Source organism: Dermacentor albipictus, chromosome 4 (genome assembly GCF_038994185.2).
Source record: "Dermacentor albipictus isolate Rhodes 1998 colony chromosome 4, USDA_Dalb.pri_finalv2, whole genome shotgun sequence".
In the NCBI taxonomy this organism is placed as follows: Eukaryota; Metazoa; Arthropoda; class Arachnida; order Ixodida; family Ixodidae; genus Dermacentor; species Dermacentor albipictus.
This window is the reverse complement of record NC_091824.1, coordinates 149,352,796-149,372,258: the sequence shown is the minus strand read 5'-3', so window position 1 is coordinate 149,372,258 and position 19,463 is coordinate 149,352,796. Positions and strand designations below refer to the sequence as shown.

Sequence of the window (19,463 nt, the reverse complement as noted above, 5' to 3'; positions counted from 1 at the left end):
TACAACGATGCCACAGGCTCGTTCTCGGGAAAAAGCCAAGAGAAAGATGGCAGCAGTGTGCGAAGCACGAACTTTCGGAGCATGGCGACTCTGCTGGATAGTTACGACTTCCATCTCGAGCCTGCATTTAGCCGGAATCCTTTGCTTTAGTGAGTGTTTCATCAATACCAGGCAAGTGTACCGACTACAGAACACATATTGTGTATTTGTCATTGTTATAACGTCGAAAACGACATTCCCCATACAGAATTAAACGGGCCAGATCAGAGACCATTTTCCAACATTCTTGGACAATGGCCTTATGCTTCCCAAGCTTCGAAGCAACCAATGCTGGCGTTGCTTCACGTTATGATATCAAATGGCTTCAGGGCCAGATTGTAGGCGCAATGGACATAGCTACGTGCTCACACTGCTAATGTTTCCTTCCCTATCTGTCCCTCCTATTTTTTTCTTTATTCTTTATCTTTATTCTTTTTTCTTTATTCTACCTTTTCCTCTGCGGAGGGCAGCAAACCGGACGTGGGTCTGATTGACATCCCTACTTTTTCTTTCTCTCTCTTCCTCCTGTGTCAACAGTTAGTGTTTTTTCTCATTAACTTAGTCTTCTGAAAGGTCTCTAGGCATAACTTAATGCAGATTCTTGTATACGTATCGTATTGCCGCTTTGCGTAAATAATCTTCAAACTTAAACCTTTCATGCCTCCAGCACGGATCGCAATGTTAGCACCCACATACAGTCTGTCGCGGCAAGGTTTGTCTTTGGGAGATAGGACCGCTATCTTAAGAGTAATTGTAATAAAAAAGTAACTTGAATGAATCCCTTTATCTCAACGACAAATCAGGTTTCTTCTCAACATATGTTGTTCAATTTTTCATAATGACAGGGGAATTTGCTCATCAGACTATCTGAATCCCCAAAATCTGCAACAACAGGATCTTCTGCATACATGCCTGCAGCACCTTGGGTTCCCCGAAGGACCAGTTATTGCCCGCAGAGAAACTTCATCCCCTTATCGCACACTTAAGAGAGACTGGTCTGACTGACATGTGGCGAGGCACCACAGTGATTTTATAAGAGACGCTCGTGCGTAGCAATTGCCAGCCTTGATCCCTATACGCTAAACACGCCTGTTGCTACAACTCACCACCAACACCACCACGAACATCCCCCACATTATGTTTCATCGCGTAGAAACTTTGCAGTTAAGGCTAGGCCGTGCCTTTCCAGGACGGATCTCTTTAAATATTGTTTTTTTTACAAACCATTGAAATTCACTCGCTGCGGATGTGGTGTACAACAAGAACTTTGATCTGTATTCCCGGGATTTGCCAGACGCAATAATGCCTTAATGGCACAGTGGGCCGTGCACGAATAAAAGAATTGAGTTAATTGTGCTTCCGTTCTTTAACGTTGCCTGAAGGTTCTCTAAACATGGCGCCATAACTGCTAAGTAAGTCATCTCCGCGCTGGAAAGGAGAGCCGTCACAGGATGGGCGATATTCGGCGGAGGTAGCTGTCGCGTAGTGGCTTGCGACAATAGTTTCCAGTATTTCTAATTGAACCAGTTGCCTTTTCACTATCTCGTTTTAATATTCTACAGCTTCAGATTATGCAGGGTACTTGAAGCGTAATACAAAATAAAAAAAAAGAAGTTACGGGTTCTGGAGTTTTCCTCTTGAAAAAAGAAATGCCCAGGTTGGCATGAATATTAGGCAGGCTCAGAAGTTTGAGAATATGCTTTGTTGCTCGTATGCGCATTAGGGCGCTTGCATTAAATCCTGCAGATAAAGCTGAGCCTGGTTATCGGTGCCTGCAGTGGTTCAATACCTAATGTAGAAGAAAGAAATGCGCTCAGACGTCCTTTGTCGGAAGGTTGATACTGACAGAGCGAACGGAATCTGTAAAGTAAGGTGAAATAAGAAACCGCTTCTTCCCTCTCACAGAGCCTGCCTTGATGCCGCCGATGTTCGCCCTCTACCTAAGTGCCTACTCTTGGTTCTGCAAAACTGCTCAAATTTCAGGCTCTTGGAACCAACCAAGCAAAAAAAAAAAAGAAATGCGCTAGTTTCGTACGAACGAAACGATGGAAAATCGCGAATCCTCTCAAGAAGAAAGCACATCTTGTGACAGTTTTCAAGTTTTTTGCGAAGCGATTTTGATTATACCGTGGAGACGAGATAGAAGACAGTGACTCGTATTCTTCGTTTTATATATACATGTATTGTATTACGTACCAGTGTGTCTCGTGCCAGGGAAATGGAGTTGAGTCTCGCCGCCTTGGCGTAAGGTGTCCGGTCACTTCGACTGCAAAGGACGAAAAGGAAACAAAGAAGGAATCTAAGAAACAAAAATAAACAGATGTGACGTGGATCAATCCGAAATGCATTTCGTGGGACACCAAACATGAAATGACAACCGATACAGCATATATGTAGTGAAGCCAGTCGCACTTAAGCACCGTCAAAGAAACGCGCAGCAACGTCTGCCACCATAAGAAGTGGCACTTAGCTACAGGCCACCTGACGTCACTTTGCACAGCAGAGCTATATTGAGTCGGCGAGCGGAGCGTTGTTCACACATGTCATGTGCTTGTAACAGGTAGGGGTTCGCACATGTTCGGCGTCATGCTGTTTTCTCTGTGCTCTTTTTTTTACTGCTGTCATTTAAGCGTCTTTAGTTTGTGCTGCTTACACCTGCGGTAAAAAAAATTACAATTAGAAATATAAAGTTTATTGAAATTTAATGACGTTTTTAGCAATGTTGACCGATCTTTCTTCTGTTTTACCTTCCAAAACGGCCCAGTGGGTTATGAAGAACGCGGTAGGGCGGCACTCCGAATTAATTTTGGCCTCTCGGCACACTTTCATGTGGACCCAAAGCATGGTACACGAGCACATTTTCATTTCGCCCCTGCCAAGATGCAGCCTCCGCCACCGGAAGTCGAACAGTCACCGTTGCGACTGATCTACCATAGCGGGTACGAGCTGCAAAAAAAAAAAGCTTTGTTTCTATTGTTTTTTGCAGTGATAGCTGGTACGGGCTCACAAAGTGGCACAAAAGACGCACCCTACGTAAATTTATCCTCATAAAGTATCCCTCTGATTTTGTAGTCATTGATATGATTTGTCGAAATAAAAACATTTTGGCAAGCGAAGAAAATGGCTAATTCTTTTTTGTTGAAGTTCGCGCCGACACCTGTTATGCCATGGTGACACAAATATCAGCGTGATGTCAGCTTCACGTCACGGATTTCAAGCTACTTCAGCTACGCCAGGACCGTTTGTATACAGAAACAAAAATTTTGAAAGTTGCTGTAGACTGAGTCAGTCTTAGAATGGGGAGGGTAAGTGTCATCGCTACTAAATGTACTTGAAGCGCGCATAAAACAAAAGGTATTATATTGTTTCTCAGTTCTTCATGGGCTCACGTGCTCACAAGAAGGGGGCGGCTTCAAGGATTATTGCATAGGAGCCTTCGAGTTTACTTAGGCGTTCCTCGGATAACTTCAAGTTCCTTGGTAATTGCAGATGCGTCTTACCAATCATTTCCTATTATGACGATGGTTGCAACCTGTGGATACCTCTTTCGCACTTTAGAGAAACATAATGAACACCTACTAGATATCGCAGTTTTTAAGACAGACAGGCACTCAATCAATACGGGGTTTCAGCTGCACGGAGATATAATACCGAAACGCTAATTTTCAAGCGCAGATGTCTCTTACCTTTCACGAAGACTTGTAGACACAATATTGAACATTCAGAGGAAGGAAGAATTCGCAAAAGGTATTTTTATGTTTGCAGCACAACAGCTGCTAAGCCGGTGATACTTCAGATACGCGCGTGGTATTCAAACACCAGACCAACGGTTTTTGTCGAACGAATTCCTCTACATATCCTTCGCTTGAATCCGAAATCCCGCTCACATTAGACATAACCAGAACCTTTTAAACGCAGATTCATAGTTTGTGGTTCGGTACGGCGTTTAACAAAACACATCCCGCACAAAGTTTGCCGCTTGTAAGCGTGCAACACACTCGTGGCCGCGTGAGTCAGGATATACATATGCTACTGGAGCGTCCATGGCACGACGCCTAAAGACCACGATGGCGTTAAACCGCGGAACCTTAAACTTAAAAAAGAATCCCAGGTCCATGGAGAATATATTCATTGCGATGTCGAACGCTGACACTCCAGAGATTTCTGGAAGCGAGCGATATCCCCGGCAAATAGTAAAGGTTTTCTTCCTTTGTAGGGCAACTGCATGTGTTTTGTATGATGTGACTTTGTTCCATTCTGTGCAGGAGTTCTTATGTCTTAAGTGTGGCCTCGTTCCCGGTTTCCTCCTGTGCCCTGACATCCGGTATTTTTCTGATTAGAGTTTAGGTTTCAATGTTCTTATGTCACACATTTAGCGACCTGTCTATAGTATAACAATGTTGCTTGAGTGTCAGAGTATGCGAGTTTTATTCAGTAGTATATATTGGTTTTATATATATATATATATATATATATATATATATATATATATATATATATATATATATATATATATATATATATATATATATATATATATATATATATATATATATATATATATATATATATATATATATATATATATTAGCTGGTAATAAGCTTTCGTATTTGCTTAGTTTCAGTTTAACCTTATTAGATATACTTATATGTAAAATGAGGCAGTCGGTACCATTTAAAGGCACTGTTTTCTAAGCATCATATTAAACAAATAGCTTTACTTTAATAGATAGAATACCTTACGCTCCCTAACAGATGCTACACATACATTTCAGGTAATTAGTGAAGGTTTCGGTTTGCATCCATTATCATTACAAGCGTAACATCTATTGGCAGAACGAATACTTTAGATCCTGCTTTTTTTCTTGGCAATGCTTAAACTTCAGGCCAGAAAGCGGAAAGAAAAGCGTATCGAACAACGAAGACATTAAGAGGAAACAAACATGAGAGGGATCGAGATACATCTACAAGCACCCTTATTGTCCTTGACATAATTCTTTTACGATTGCAGCATGAGTACTTCCAAAGGTAGGCAGAGGGCAGCAAGTGGGGAGTGGATGTTATGCGTGGTGGTGGAAAGCGGTGGCAGATATGACCGAGGAATAAGAAAAAATTAAAACAAAACAGGTGGCTGGAAACCGGCGCTGAATGCAGAGTGTAGCGTCATGGTTTCTTGTGACGGGGGAACGTATAACGTGTCCACGTAAACTGTATTATGTTCTGAGTCATCTGATCCGGCCATCTTTGCGCCCTTTCAGCTTTATTGCGTCGAGCCTTTGACATATTTTTTTCTTGTCTTTCATACTTTTTTTTTGCCGTGTACTTAAGACACCGTTAAGACACCTCAGCGCGAGAGCACGAAATGTAAAAACAAAGATGCACGCTTTCCTGACACTAATGAGACAGGCCGCTACCAGAATCGTCTTCTCGTACGACACCTCTTGCTTTTGAGACGTCATGTTGTTTGCGCGCTTATTTTCTGCAATAACAGCGATAAACGTACCCTCCCAGTTCTTCGGTATCGGATTACCGGTTTATCTTACAAAATAAAAGTTTCATAGTCTAAAAAAAAAAGTTCGTTAAAACTTAGTGCACAGATAGTGTCGAACAAGAAACTACAAACAAATGAGGGTGTTTGGGACTTCTTGTGGTTCACGGTGATCTTACGCTTCACAGTTCGCAACGACTATAACTTAAATGTAAGCGCCGGCAATTTCGAGAAGGAAGCCAAGATATTTTTTTAAAAATAGCTATTGGTTTTGTCGAGAGCTTCCTCGTATGCAGCCATGGTGAAGACGTCTCTCAAGAAAAAAAAAGAGAAAAACTACGATCTGGTCAGAGAAGAAAGAGGGGCAACGCGAGTAAAGAAACACCGAGCGTGCTTAACTAGTAGTGGCTTTCGTTAGATAGCCTATATGGAGGAAGAGGATGAGGTGATAGAAACAGAATGAGAAAAGCACGAAGACCATAAAGCACCCACAAAATGCTATTCGGAGCAGACAGGGCGAAAACATGTGGTAATTTCCAGCTATAGCTACTGCTTCGTATTGTCTAAGACACTTAGCCATCCAAGGTTGTTGCGTGGTATACGCGCCTGGCGAAACACGAACTATTACAGTTCGTTTGCGCTTGCACTTCATCGTAAAAAGGAGGAAATAACGAAGGAGCACGGGGTTAAAAAAAAAAAAAACGTAAGACGTTCCTCTATTTCTACTGGTTTCTTTTATTTTTTTGCTTCATTCTTGCACACTTCCATTTCCATTTACACATATTCAAAATTCGGCCTTTCGCAATGTTACAAGTATGACCTGGACATGCAGCGCACCTGAGTTGCCTAATTCTCGTGGTATTTTCTCGTTTCATAAAGTGTAAACAAGTGTTCGCCAGGAATACTTGTACATGAATTCGTTAGTAGAAAACTCTCTGGCTCAAAAATTATGGACAGCCAATTTCATCAGTCAAGTTTTACATGCCCCGCTTCTAACGAAAAGTACTTGTTACCATAACCTAGAAGCAGTTATTGAAAATTTCCAACCAATTTCTCAATCAGTTTGCTATGGAATTTATGACTACCTCACCTTTAGGAAGCATCTGGCATTTCCAGATTTAAATCAAACGTTGGTTCATATTTTTGCCTCGATAGATACATTCCACTGGCCAGCTCTGTGACAATATTTGTTCAGTTATTTATTTATTTATTTATTTATTTATTTATTTATTTATTTATTTATTTGCTATCAAGGTACTTCAGAAATATTGCACTTTTGTAATGTTGGACACTCATTATTTTTTTGTTGGTCCAAATATGACTAACGGTAGGTCCTTATTTCTGTCCGTTGACTCTACGACCGCAAAATGCAGGTAGGTATAATCTACTAAATATTATAACTTCATTAAACGCGATAAACGCAAACTTACAGTCGCATTGCAGAAGACGTTGGCTTTCCGGTTTAAATACAGCGCAAGCCTTCAGCAGCGGACACCTGATTATGCCGATAAAGTTGTATAGTTAACGTATGTAGTCGCATGTGGTACGTACAGCAAGACCTGCGCACAAGATGCAGCAGACGTGAGAGCCATACGAATTTGTAGGCTTCAAAGCCAACTTCTTTCGCCTAACTAACGCGTAAGCGGAAAACTTGTTCATACTTCGCGATAAAACGCCTGTGTTTTGCTGGTTGTAGCGCGAATACTTCCAGTCAGCATGTTCACGCCGCAGTGTGATCTCGCTGACCTTCCTCTCAATGACAAGTCTGCGGCTTCTTGTTATATTTTGCTATGCGTGCAATGCTTATCGATTGAAACGCGATACTTGCACCGCATTGTGCTCGGATGTTATCACGCTGCTGGTGAGCTCTGAGCGGTCAATGAGGCGCCGAATACAATCACAATGCATCACGGACGCTCTCTCTTTAATGTGACACATACAAAAAAAGATCACGTTCTCGGTGTCTCATGTACCCAGGGGTGGCGCAAGATGTACCGGCAGCCATGCACTCCGCGTACCGCGTTTCAATCGCTGCGCACTGTACGACGTATTTAGCAAATCAATTGTACGGAAGCCCGCGAGGTGAATGAAAGTTTATAAAGCTGCAAAACTACAAAGAAAACCCAAGGTTTCCTCTGCAGCTTCGCGCTACAGTCGGGTAGCTAACAATTTCTTCCTATTTCACTATGTATGTGAGAGTATTGCGTATTCGCTGTCTCTATGATGATGATGATGATGATGATGAAAACATTTGACAAAAGAGGGGAGGGAAGTTGGGAGAAGGGTGGTCGGATTCTTATTCCGGAACTCCGTTGGCTTAGACCACCGCCCTGGCTCTTTCCACGAGGGCTTGCTGGTCCTCGAGGGTTGAGCTGGACAGGGCTGCCTCCCATCCTTCCCACGTTGGCTGTTGTATAGCGTCTAAGGCACTATTTGCCTGGCAGGCCCACACGATATGGCACAAATCTGCTTTCTGCCCGCAGAACTTACACGTACAATGAGGCAAGAAAACATTTCCGGCTTAATCAAAATCATTTACGCGAAAAAGAGAGCGAGTGAAATGCATGCTCAGTATCTCCCTAGAAGATTTGTGCCCCGCAGGACTGCTCGGGCCCGCCGACTTTCTCAACATAGCGAACACTGACCAAGTGCATGTGGAAACAGGATCAAGACAAACCGGAAATGAAGGCATCGCCTTTCCCTGTCAATCCTCCCACGACCGAGCAAGGGAGGAAGCGCGCGGTACGAGCCCCAGGGGTGGCACAAGACGGGGAAATCGCTCGCTACGAGGCGCGCTCATCGACGCGAAAGCGGAGCTGCCCGACACCGACGGCGATAAATAACAGCGGATGTCGCGTCGGGAACATAACCCTCCATCTAACCATGGCAGACATGCCATTATCGGCGCGGGAGGGTGTGTCAAATCAAGCCGTCAGAAAGCGTGGTACCCTAAACCAAACCGGACACAAATGAAGCCGGGGAAGGAGATCGCTAGAGACGACGAAGTCAGAGAGACGAGCGAAATCTAGAGAAAAAAAGGGTACTACAAGACAGCGCAATAATTTTCTGGTGTCGCCACGTGCATTGATTGCTCCGAGTGTTTCACGCCTTACCGTCTGTCCTGATTATGACTCTCCGTGAGCCCCTTTCACTCACATTTCCTACCCTCTTCCTGCACGACAACTAGCAGGCTACGGTAATCTGCATGAGGCCGACATCTCTGACTTTTCCAAAATAAAATTAATACCTATCTCCTCTGTAATTTCCTGCACGTCTTCGTGTTTTATGCGTTCTCTTCAAGGTACTGCTGCGTGTAAAGAAAATGCACAGTTCAGCGCTCTTTCACTGGAGCTCAGTGGTGGTCCTTCTGCTTTGTTCTTTCTGTTTTACTTCTATTTATTTATATCTTTTCTCGAAGTCAATATCAGCACATGTACTGTCGGTGCAAGTGTCTGTATTAAATAAAAAGCTAGTTCTAGTTACTCTGACTGAGCATCGGTTTCGCAATTACTTTCTCTCTTCATTTATTCTCCATGGTGGACAAATGTGCAGGCAGCGCGACTCCACCCATTGCTGCTTTGTTTAGACAACATTGGTGATTTTGCTTCTAAACTGATTATACAGCCACCGCGAATAATATGTCACGCAATAGAGTCTCCTTACTTCGCCGCTCTTCTCTTTCTACAATGATGTAAAGAATCTTGCAGCACTTGACGCAGCTTACCAGAGTCAGTCAATGATCTATATATACTGACTGTTTGTCGAATTTTCTCTCTTTCCCTGCGACGGCAGTTAAAAACTAGAAGCCAATTTTGCTGTGCACGTCCGTTCCTTTTTTCTGCTACACTGTTGTCGTCAGGTCGTCGGCCAGTTGTTGCCATTATTGTGATGTCACCATCAGGCCACTTCCTTGTCTAAGCTTCGCTATCGCCACATGGCGAAGAAGAACAAAACTTTGCCCACCGCTACCAATGGGGATTGAAGTCATGCGTGAGCCACAAAGGTCGCACGCGGTAACGACTGCGCTTTCGTGAAGCCTTGAAGCTCTGCAATTGGTGCGGAGCTCCGTGCGCGTGGAGGGGTTGAGAGTAATGGTGTCTGTGGTGCATTGCGGAGGGCACAACGGGCACTACTGTAGGAAAGAGAGAGAGAGAGCAATAGGTATTATTCATAGCTGAAAAAGAAGTGATTGAGGCGCTCCTCAATGGAGTTGTTCTCTGAAAAATGTGGTATGTGCTATGAGAGGTTGCTGCTGTTGAGTTTGAAGCAGGAAAAAACCCCAAAGTTTTCTTTTGTTAATTAATTAATTTGTTTATTAAGCATTTTGTAATTACTCCCCAGGTTTCTTTGTTGCGTTTTCGGGGTACATTCCGCAGCAAATCAGCATCCGCGCCGCGCCGGCATGTCATACATTCTCTAGTGTAGACCAAAATGCGTCTTGATAAGCGCTGTGCGCGCTACGCCTGGTGGCGCTTAGATGCTTCCACTTGCTGAGTCGGCGCAAAGCATGGTATCACGAAAGCTATCGCACATTAGAACAGTTGGGTGCCCAGCGGTGGCATTTAACCTAGGCTCCCGAAGTGCGGCAGTGCAATACTCTGCCAATAAGGCCACAAATACACGCGTGACGTAAAATAATAATAAAGAAACATTAGCCTCACCACACACTAAGAAAAATGCCCGGGAAAACGGGAGTAACTGGGCAGTTTACTCCTAAAAAGTGTGCCTTCGTCCCTCAAGGGACTAACAGCAGGAGTGTGCGTGCAATGTGCTAATTTCGGAGAGTAAGTGTTTAGTCCCTGGTCGGGAAGAAAGGAACCGGAAGACGAACGACAACAGTTACTCCCCATGCAGTCTGCTTTTTTCTTCGTGCTTGTAGTGATACAGCGAAAACGGCATTGCCTGTCAATCGCAAACAATTAATGTACGTGCACTGTCTACTGAACTACTTGCAAAGCAGCACTTTGTCTCTTCGGGAGAAAATCGCGCGAAATTTAGAGGGTGGAATGGAAAGTGCCATGCACTTAATGTGCACACCATAACCTGCAGAATACACAATAAAGGCGCAATACATTGATGGACTGCCAGGTGTACTTGGTCAATAGCACTCATGTTTCTTCCGTTCCAAGGAGATTACAAGCTTAAGTGAAGCTATATGTAGCTCAAACGGGGCAGGCTAAGCGACAGAAAAGTTGGCTTTCTCTGTCATCCTGAGTGCGGAGTGTATACGCTCGCTGCACGTACATCACGTAGCGTGTCTCAGTTCAAATCATACTTAGGATGATCGGGCAGCTTTCTTCTCGCAGTCGCTTATGGCTGCAAGTACGCGCAACGCTAGACTCTCGCCCCATAGCATATATACGAAATGCCGAATCCCTTTTGTATTGCCGCACCTTTGTTCAGATGTTTAACCTGGTGTGTTATCTGCCTCATCAACCGAGCTGTCACAAACATGATGAGCTTTCTCCCTCTTTCTTTTACGGTCACACAACCTTAATCCCAAAGAGCACTGATAATGAAATATTACGGAGTAAACGCATATAGGCCGATATGGTTATGTAAGGTGGATTATGAAATATTTGCAAAAGTACTGACAAATAGGGGGCGGACAGTCAATGCTAAATTAGTTGGTGACCATCAAAGATGCGAAGTTCGAGGAGGCTCTATACAGACAAATGTTAATTTCGCAAGTGCAGTCCATGAGTGCATAGAGGGTAAAAGGGACCAAATAGCTCTTCTTCATTTCGAGTTCGCCAAAGCCTTTGATAAGGTTCAGCACAATTTTTTGTTCCGACTGCTGCGACATATTCAGTTAGGGAATGTATTATACAATGGCATAGCACTTTCTTATAGAGAGTGCACTACAAAGTTCATTGTCAACCGTACCCTCTCATATATTATACAGGTACAGTCCGTTAGGGTTGTGCGCTCTCGCCTTTGCTTTTTGCTATATACTTAGAATGGCTTTGTTTAAGCGTGCTTTTTGACTCGAGCATTAAAGTATATAGGTACGCAGACGAGGAAAATAGGGTTCTATCTTATGCGCTTTACATTGCCTTCTTTTGCGTCGATAAGACCAGAATTATCAAGGAAATAAACACTAACCTGCGTTTCTGTGATATTGCAGGAGCTAGCGTAAATGCACGTGGTTTTTATGTGCCTTCATCATACCGGCGTTTTAATCATGCCATGGTGGCTCCAGGGTTTTCATCGTCCTCTTCATGCCTTCGTCATGCATATTTGTCTTCGTAACCTCATCTTTGGCTACGGTCTTCTTAATGTCGTTGTTGTCGGGCTATCATCGCTTCAATAACTTAAGTGCGTGGCACTTAAATAATTATTTTTGTGTAGAGATGCTGGACGTCCCCAGCGCATCTTTACTGTTCGCGATGCTTCTCAAAGCTTTCCCGAATGAGTGCGCATTAATGGGGCACCAAATGAACAATTCATCGATCAAAAATTGGAGGACGCTTAAGCTTCGCCTTCAAGAGTGGGACGCGACAGCGTTCCCGTCGACCCGCCAAGGGGTATAAGACAATGCGCTACGGCACAGCAATCACTTACGATGCGCCCCGCATCGGACTTAGCGCCCACCTATCACGCGGTGAACGTCGAGCAACGCAGCGTTCGGCGCGACAACGAAACGTGCGCCTGAGCGAACGAAACGAACCAAAGAACTCGGTGTCTCGGAGGGGAAACGATCTACGCCAGCCAAACGTCGTGATCGGCACGGGCAGAGAGATAGATAGTAATCTAAACCGGGAGCCCGGCGAAGCGTCGTCAGGGGAGAGGGAGTCCCGCGACGCGCCTGGCAGCGGTCCCAATGCGCGCGCGGCGCGCCTCCTGTCGGGGCAGCGCCGTACATTGAGAGGAGGGGGTCTTCTGTGTTTGCCGCAAGATGGCTCTGCGTGTGCGGAAAGCGCAAAAGAAATGCAGCGGAAACGCACTTCGCAACTCGTGTAATTGTGACTTCTGTACGTTACATGTTCATAATTACCGATATACACCGCAGTATAACTTTCCACGGCTGGTTTCGAAGGCAACACCGCATTCACTAGAGGCGCGTTTGCACCGCTTGGAAGCATCGAACTCGTGGCTGAGTGGTAGCGTCTCCGTCTCACACTGCGGAGACCTGGGTTCGATTCCCGCCGGGCCAATCTTGGAAGTTGCTTTTTATTTATGAAGCGCCTGCCGTGATTTATCGCTCACGGTCAACGCCGCCGACGCCGACACCCGACGCCGACGACACCGGCTTTTCTGCGACACGAGCTCCTTAACGCTATCGCGTTAAAAAACAGCAACGATGACATATACACTCGTAGCTAATAAACACTATACACACAATTCCGTGAGGCATTCGGCGCCTGAATTTCTCATCAACGTTTTACATCGAATCTGCTTATGCGCAGCCTGTGCCTTCGTTGTCGGAGTTCACTGAAGCTATCATCATCAGCAATGACTCGAGCGTCGTCGTCTTCTTCCGTCGTCGTCTTTGGCGTCCCTCGGCGCCAGCTCGCGAACGCGCTCGTGCCACTGCTCTCGCGTTCGCCGTCGTCTTCTTCCCCAAATGGCTCCGTTGCCAGTCGTCATTCCAGCGTAGAATTCCACTTTCGTAGTCGTAATGGGCCGTCATGGTATGAGCTATTCATTCTGTTACGTGACGGACTGATTTAACTTTTGAAGCATGAGGCTGTGATTGTGAAATGTAAACGCCGTCATCTGCCGTCCACTCAAGAGCAAGCAATGCGAGATTGAACGTCTCCTGACAAAGCACTGCAAGGGAAGGAGGCGCACCGAGCAGCGCAGACACAAGAGATGGCAACTCAAGATCAAGCGGTAAAAGAGACAACACAAGCCCAATTAAATACAACGTTACACACGATATGAATGAACGAACAATCATATGGTTGGCATTTCACGCCAAACCTTGCTCTCATTAGTGGCACGTGAAAAAGGGGCGGAGCAATTGCACACGAGAAAAAAGCACGGATAGCACACAACACAGAAACCTCTCACACACACACACACACACACACACACACACACACGCACACGCACACGCACACGCACACACACACACACACACACACACACACACACACACGCACGCACGCACGCACGCACGCACACACACACACACACACACACACACACACACGCACACACACACGTGCGCCCGCACACGCACACGAGCACACACAAACACGCACTGGGAGAACCTCAAAAAATAAAAAGCACTCCTAAAGCATGCTCACCACGTGAAGCACACAAAAGCAAAAATTAGGTCAAAGAAAGGTTGCGAAGTTAGCTTGCGAAGTTTCACTTGCATGGTGTAACACTTGGCGTAACTAACACAGCTTCGCTGTTCGACCATCTTCAAGAAGTGAAAGGGGGAGTAATTTTTCTAGGCTTCGTAGCCTATGCACGCTCGGTTCAACACAGTGCAAGAACTTTGAAGTGAAACGACCAGTAAGAAGAACTTGCTTCACAAAGCGGAGTGCTCTAAATCGAAACATCTTACTCGGCGAGCAGTTTGTTTGTCTTTGTCGACAAGAGCGTACTATCTGGGGAGCAGGGGAGACAAGTGGATTCTTCTGTATTTCAAAAAATTGACGCAAGCGTAAAGGTACCCAACATTGATGACAAACATTGTACAATGTCTCTAATGGCGGCTGCCTGTAGCTGCCTTCGAGCAAACAACGCCCTTGTTGAAAGAACCACTTTCCAGTGCTGGGGTGTTGCGTGCACGTCGGACCTGTTTCAAGGGCTATATTCCATTTAGCTTGAGTGGTTCAATGTGCTGCTCTCCAAAAGAAGCATTGAGGCATGCGTCATGGGTGGTTAGCAGAGCTTAGGCTTATGCAAGAATCACTTGCCTATGGCAACCATTAGTGCAACTAATTTTGGATAGATGCTCAGGCGGAGGGGCCTCAAGCGCCAGGCTTTACCCGCCTGTTGCTACAACCCACCATCCCTGTACCTGAAATGCTGCAATAATGCCTATTATGCATCCACCATAAAGTCACCACTATACAAGAGTGGCTCAACTAGCAGCGGACGCTAATCTGCGGGGACGCCTCTCTAATTTTGTTATCCATGGCTAACCGCACAACTAACCACACAAAAAGCATACCAATATAGCAGGTCATTTTTTGTGTACTTATGTACAAAGGACTAAATGTGAGCTTACTGCTAAGAATATTTCACTCGTTAAGAAAAATCTAGTATTCATTTATTTGACTCGTTTTTTTAACCAATTTTGACGCAATAGTTGCCTTCATGCAGTGGTAAATGACAGGTTTACTGCGGATGTTAGTGTGGTCGGTGTCGTTTATTGTAGATACGGCAGGGATAAGAGTCAAGCATTGCAGTCAACGAGAGCGTGCAGTAGCTTTCAGAGGTTTTCAGAGTAGGTTTTCAGAGTAGGTTTTCAGAGGACGGAGTTACTAAGATGAGAACACCAAACATTTCTTTTCTGCAATATAGATGTTATCACTTGTAAGGTGTGCTCTTTTTCGCCGACGCCAGTGATCCGAATAATTTTACATTTGGGGCATATACTAGGCATAGCTGACAGACAAGGCCTCATCGTATTTCTTTTCTGCATATACCATAATCATCATCCACCACCTGGACATGTCACGCATGACAGGCGAACAGCCAGGCTAACATCTTCAACATATCATTAAAACTTGTTTCTCTCTCATCGCATTTCTTGCGCTTCATAAATAGTAATGTAAGGCAAATATACCTTTGTAATGCAACTCTTTAATATAAACTCTATAACTTACAATTATAATAACCCCTCTACAAATACTGTTTGAGCAGTGTTCTCTAAAGAATTATGCTGGAGATGTAGGTAGCACATTTCAGAGCTTCACAACAAGAAGTGTTCTGTCAAAAAGAAAAATACAACTGTTCTTATTTTAGTCACACAATCCCTCTGTCTGGTAAATTAGGCGCTCTATCTCTAACGCGCAACTTTAAATCGGCATGGCATTTTATCCTACTTCACAGACATTAAGAATAACACTGGTTGCTTAGATTTGTGTTATAATCAATTACTGTACGTTTCAGTGTCAACTATATATACCGTCTGATTATAACCGAGAGTCACGCTTCAATGTACGTGTATGTCAGCGCATTCACAGAGGTGCAGTTTATTCTGCGATATAGGATGAATGCGTAAAAAATAGGCTCAGCCATGCGGATCTTGTCTGCACAGCAAAGTGGCTTGGCTTCGTGCAGTCAGAAGTCAATAGTGCGTGAGCGAACGAGAACGAACGTGCAAAATACCGTCGAAATGGTCGGAAACATGACTCTTATCGCCCGTGCAGGCCTTGAACGGCAATAAGCGTCACGGCGTACGCGTTATACCTTACCGCTCGTTTTGGTTCTCCCGGTGGCGCTCAACATATGAGCCCCAGGAAAAGGGAAGCGAGGTGTAAAGGTAAGGTGCGAGGTATCGCCACATACAATGAAGACTCGCGCGATGGGCGAAGAGTCCCGGTGAAGGCGCCGCATATTTGCTCTCGTTGTTTGCGCGCCCGGAATTCGCCGGGTGACAGCGTCGACAGCGTCGGGCAGCTTGGCCCTGGCAGCACGCCGGAATGCCCTCCGTGCCTTCACAAGGAGCCGCCTTCCAAGTGCGCTTCATCCGCTTGCCAGGCGTCTCATATCTTCGCCTCCTTGAATCTGGCTGTGCTCTCATCTTCCAGGACCGGGAAAGGACGGTGCTATATTGGGGACGGGGGGTAGGGGGGGGCAGAATAACGGAAAGCAAGAGGTGCAAGACAGGGTAAACAAGGAGGGCTCCTTCGGTCGCATTTGCCCTTCGTTCAACCGTAACATATTGCTGTGTTCCCTGGGATACGTGATCGGTGCCTCCTTTACAAGCTCTCCGTGATTACGCTCTGCGCAGTGAGTCGATGCGATGGCAGCAGCTCCGCAGGTTGGGGGCACTCGGTACAGGCGAGGCTCGGTGATCTCATAATCATTGTTACTGGAATAACCAAACGGTTCGTTTCTATTCGACTACCAGTAAGGTCTTCTAGCCAGTGTTACATGGTGAAATTCTGTACCATGAATGCGATGTCTTGGCCTAAAACCTTCTGCTGAGGTCCAGTGTTCGGTACAGTGCACAAAAGGATATACGTGAGCCGCTGTCGCTCAGACAATTCAAAACCCTGTTGATAGTTCACTGATGCAACCTTCGTCCACTTAAGAAGCGTAAATCTAAGTTTCATGGAAGTGTCCCACTATATTGCTCATAAAATTCAGCTTGCAGATAGTAAATATTAGTCTCCTCTGGCATTAAATATGTCACTATATAATATGTGCTCTTTAGTCTTCATTCCGCTTTCGCGAACAGACGCTGCGGCTGAGCTGCGATTGATGTCCCATGAGCTTACTTTGCCCCTGTGGGACTCAAATGCTTTCACCATGTGTCGGTTGCGTTCGTTGTCTCCGGACATACGGATGCACCTCCCACCTGGATTACCACGACGTGAACAAACCATGCACTACCGTCTGTGGCTAGGCGTTGCCTTTACAAACTCATATGCTTTCCTCATAGGAATGGCCAACAGCCCCACGTGCGACACATGTAACATCGACGAGACGCTCGCACACATTATCTGTGTCTGCCCGCGATATAGTGCTGAGAGACAAGTGCTGTGCAGAGTACCGGACCCATTGGACAATCGTCCACTATCAGAACTGAAAGCTTTAGGCCGGTACTCCCAAAGAACATCCGCGTTGAAGGCCTTACTCGCGCTATTAAGGTTCTTGTGGTCTACGGGGCTTCACAACAGACTCTAAGAATGCCGCCCCCTACCGCTATGCAGTGTACGCGCTTTGTTCGTGCTTGTCTCCCTTTCTTTCTATCTCCCCCTTCCACGCTGTTTCTTTTTTTATCCCCCTTAACCCTTCCCCTTGCGCAGGGTAGCCAACCGGAACTACATCTGGTTAACCTTCCTGCCTTTCTCTGCATTATTTTTTCTCTCTCTCTCTCTTTGCACAGAATTCTATCGCTCATCTTATTTTTTTTATTTATTTATTTTGGTTCACTTCGCGCAAATGAAATGTTTTAGTGTTCTTTAATATTTCACAATGCTGCAATGCACACACTTGAAGTGCGCGGTTTCATACTTCAGCATAGACTTAAAAATAACCTCTTCAAAACTTGCTTCTCCCCAATAGTTGCAGTTTGTCTCTACAGCTACAGGATAATATAAGTTATGATCTATGGATATAGCAGAAGGGGCGTTTTCCTGCTGGCGATATGTTTTGCAAATATGCGATGCATACATAGCGGTACTCGTTTACCTAAATAGTCCACTGACGTCATTGGCGAGTTGAAGGAAACAGCGCCGCAATTTCTATCCATACGTCTGCATTTACTGCTGCTATCTGTGGTTTCTGCAAAATTTTCCAGCAAGAAATTTGATGTGCTTCAGTGCATATGAATCTGTAATAATATAAAAAAAGACTATGGACTCCCACACAAGCAGTTGCGAATTGTCTATATATATTGTCACGTGGTGGTGACGTTGAATAACACAGTAGCAATACTGTGAACAAGAAAACTAACTTTTATTGGGCGAACCTGTGCCCAAAAAACAGGCTACACTTATAGCACAACGATAGCTGCGAACACGCTCGGCGATCGTCGAAAATCTGATCAGCGGGTCAAGCGCGTCGGCTTTTATAGAGCAGTCATCGAGTGTTCCAGACTAATCGTTCGGACCCGCGTGCCTTCCACAAAGTTCTACACCATTCGCGCCAGGTGATAAAATCAGATAACATAACGTTCGGCGACAACAGACAGCGGATAGAAGCATCGATAACGTTCCAGGAACTTCGGATACATACAGGCGCGTCCCACGCTGTGCGATTACATTTGGTAGGCTGCGAAACGTGGTTGCCCGATAAAGATAAGTATACGTGTCAATATATATATATATTATATATATATATATATATATATATATATATATATATATATATATATATATATATATATATATATATATATATATAATATATATAACAAGTGGCAGACGAAGCACTGAGTCCTGCAATGGGCACAAACCTTCCCTAAAAGGCGTTATTGATACACAACCGCACCATCCCGTTTCTCCATAATTTGCCACATTTGTACCTACTTCCTTTCGTCTTCGCAGGTGTGCCTTAGAGGTTTAACTGAGAACATATATTGTTACTAGATTGCGACCTTTTAGACTACATTGATTAAAAGCAAGCCATTATTTTTTTATCAGCCCATAATGTTTTGTGGCTAATTTTTCTACAAAAGCTTCCTTTAGAGCTTTATCCACGTAACTTTCACGCCTAGTGTACCATATGAGTGAAACACAACTTGACTTTGTAATGGATCTAGCAGACCGCGTGGAATACATCCGTAAAAAGCACATGATTGAACTACATGAAGTGCACCATAGATTAGTCTTTGCGCGTGCGTGTGCAGATCGCTTCTAACGTGATTGTTATATTGGTGATGTCATAAGTTGTCTATAGTAAGTTTACACTTGCAGATATCCGCTATTCCCCTTTTACGCTCGAGAATATATATTCCAAGCGAGGTGCGAAGCAATCTTCATGACAATGTACATATAAATTGAATCTAAGCTCAATATAGACAATAACACTGCGATATTACTAAGGTAGTGGATCTGGGAAATGACTTCTTATGCGCGACGTAGTTCTCGAGTATTTTGGTGCAACAAGTGACCTTATCTATGAGAAAATTCTACCAACGCCTTTTAATATGAAAGCAGACGCCACTCCATTTTATCGAAGAAGCGACCGTCCCTACGATGGCGAAACTTGGCTTAACGGCCGCGTAGACCATCAGGGATGTCTCGGCTGTTTTGACTCTGACACCCTTGCTATTTCGCCCTCAGCTACGTGCGACCCT

The 19,463-nt window shown here is 44.7% G+C and overlaps 1 long non-coding RNA gene across 1 annotated transcript in view; it reads right to left on the bottom strand.

The window, feature by feature from the left end:
- Nucleotides 1-19,463, bottom strand: part of LOC135902204 (uncharacterized) — a 288,754-nt gene that overhangs the window by 124,125 nt on the left and 145,166 nt on the right. The window contains exon 3 of the long non-coding RNA XR_010564440.2: nt 2,236-2,305. This is a non-coding gene — a long non-coding RNA (uncharacterized lncRNA). The remainder of the gene's footprint in view (nt 1-2,235; nt 2,306-19,463) is intronic.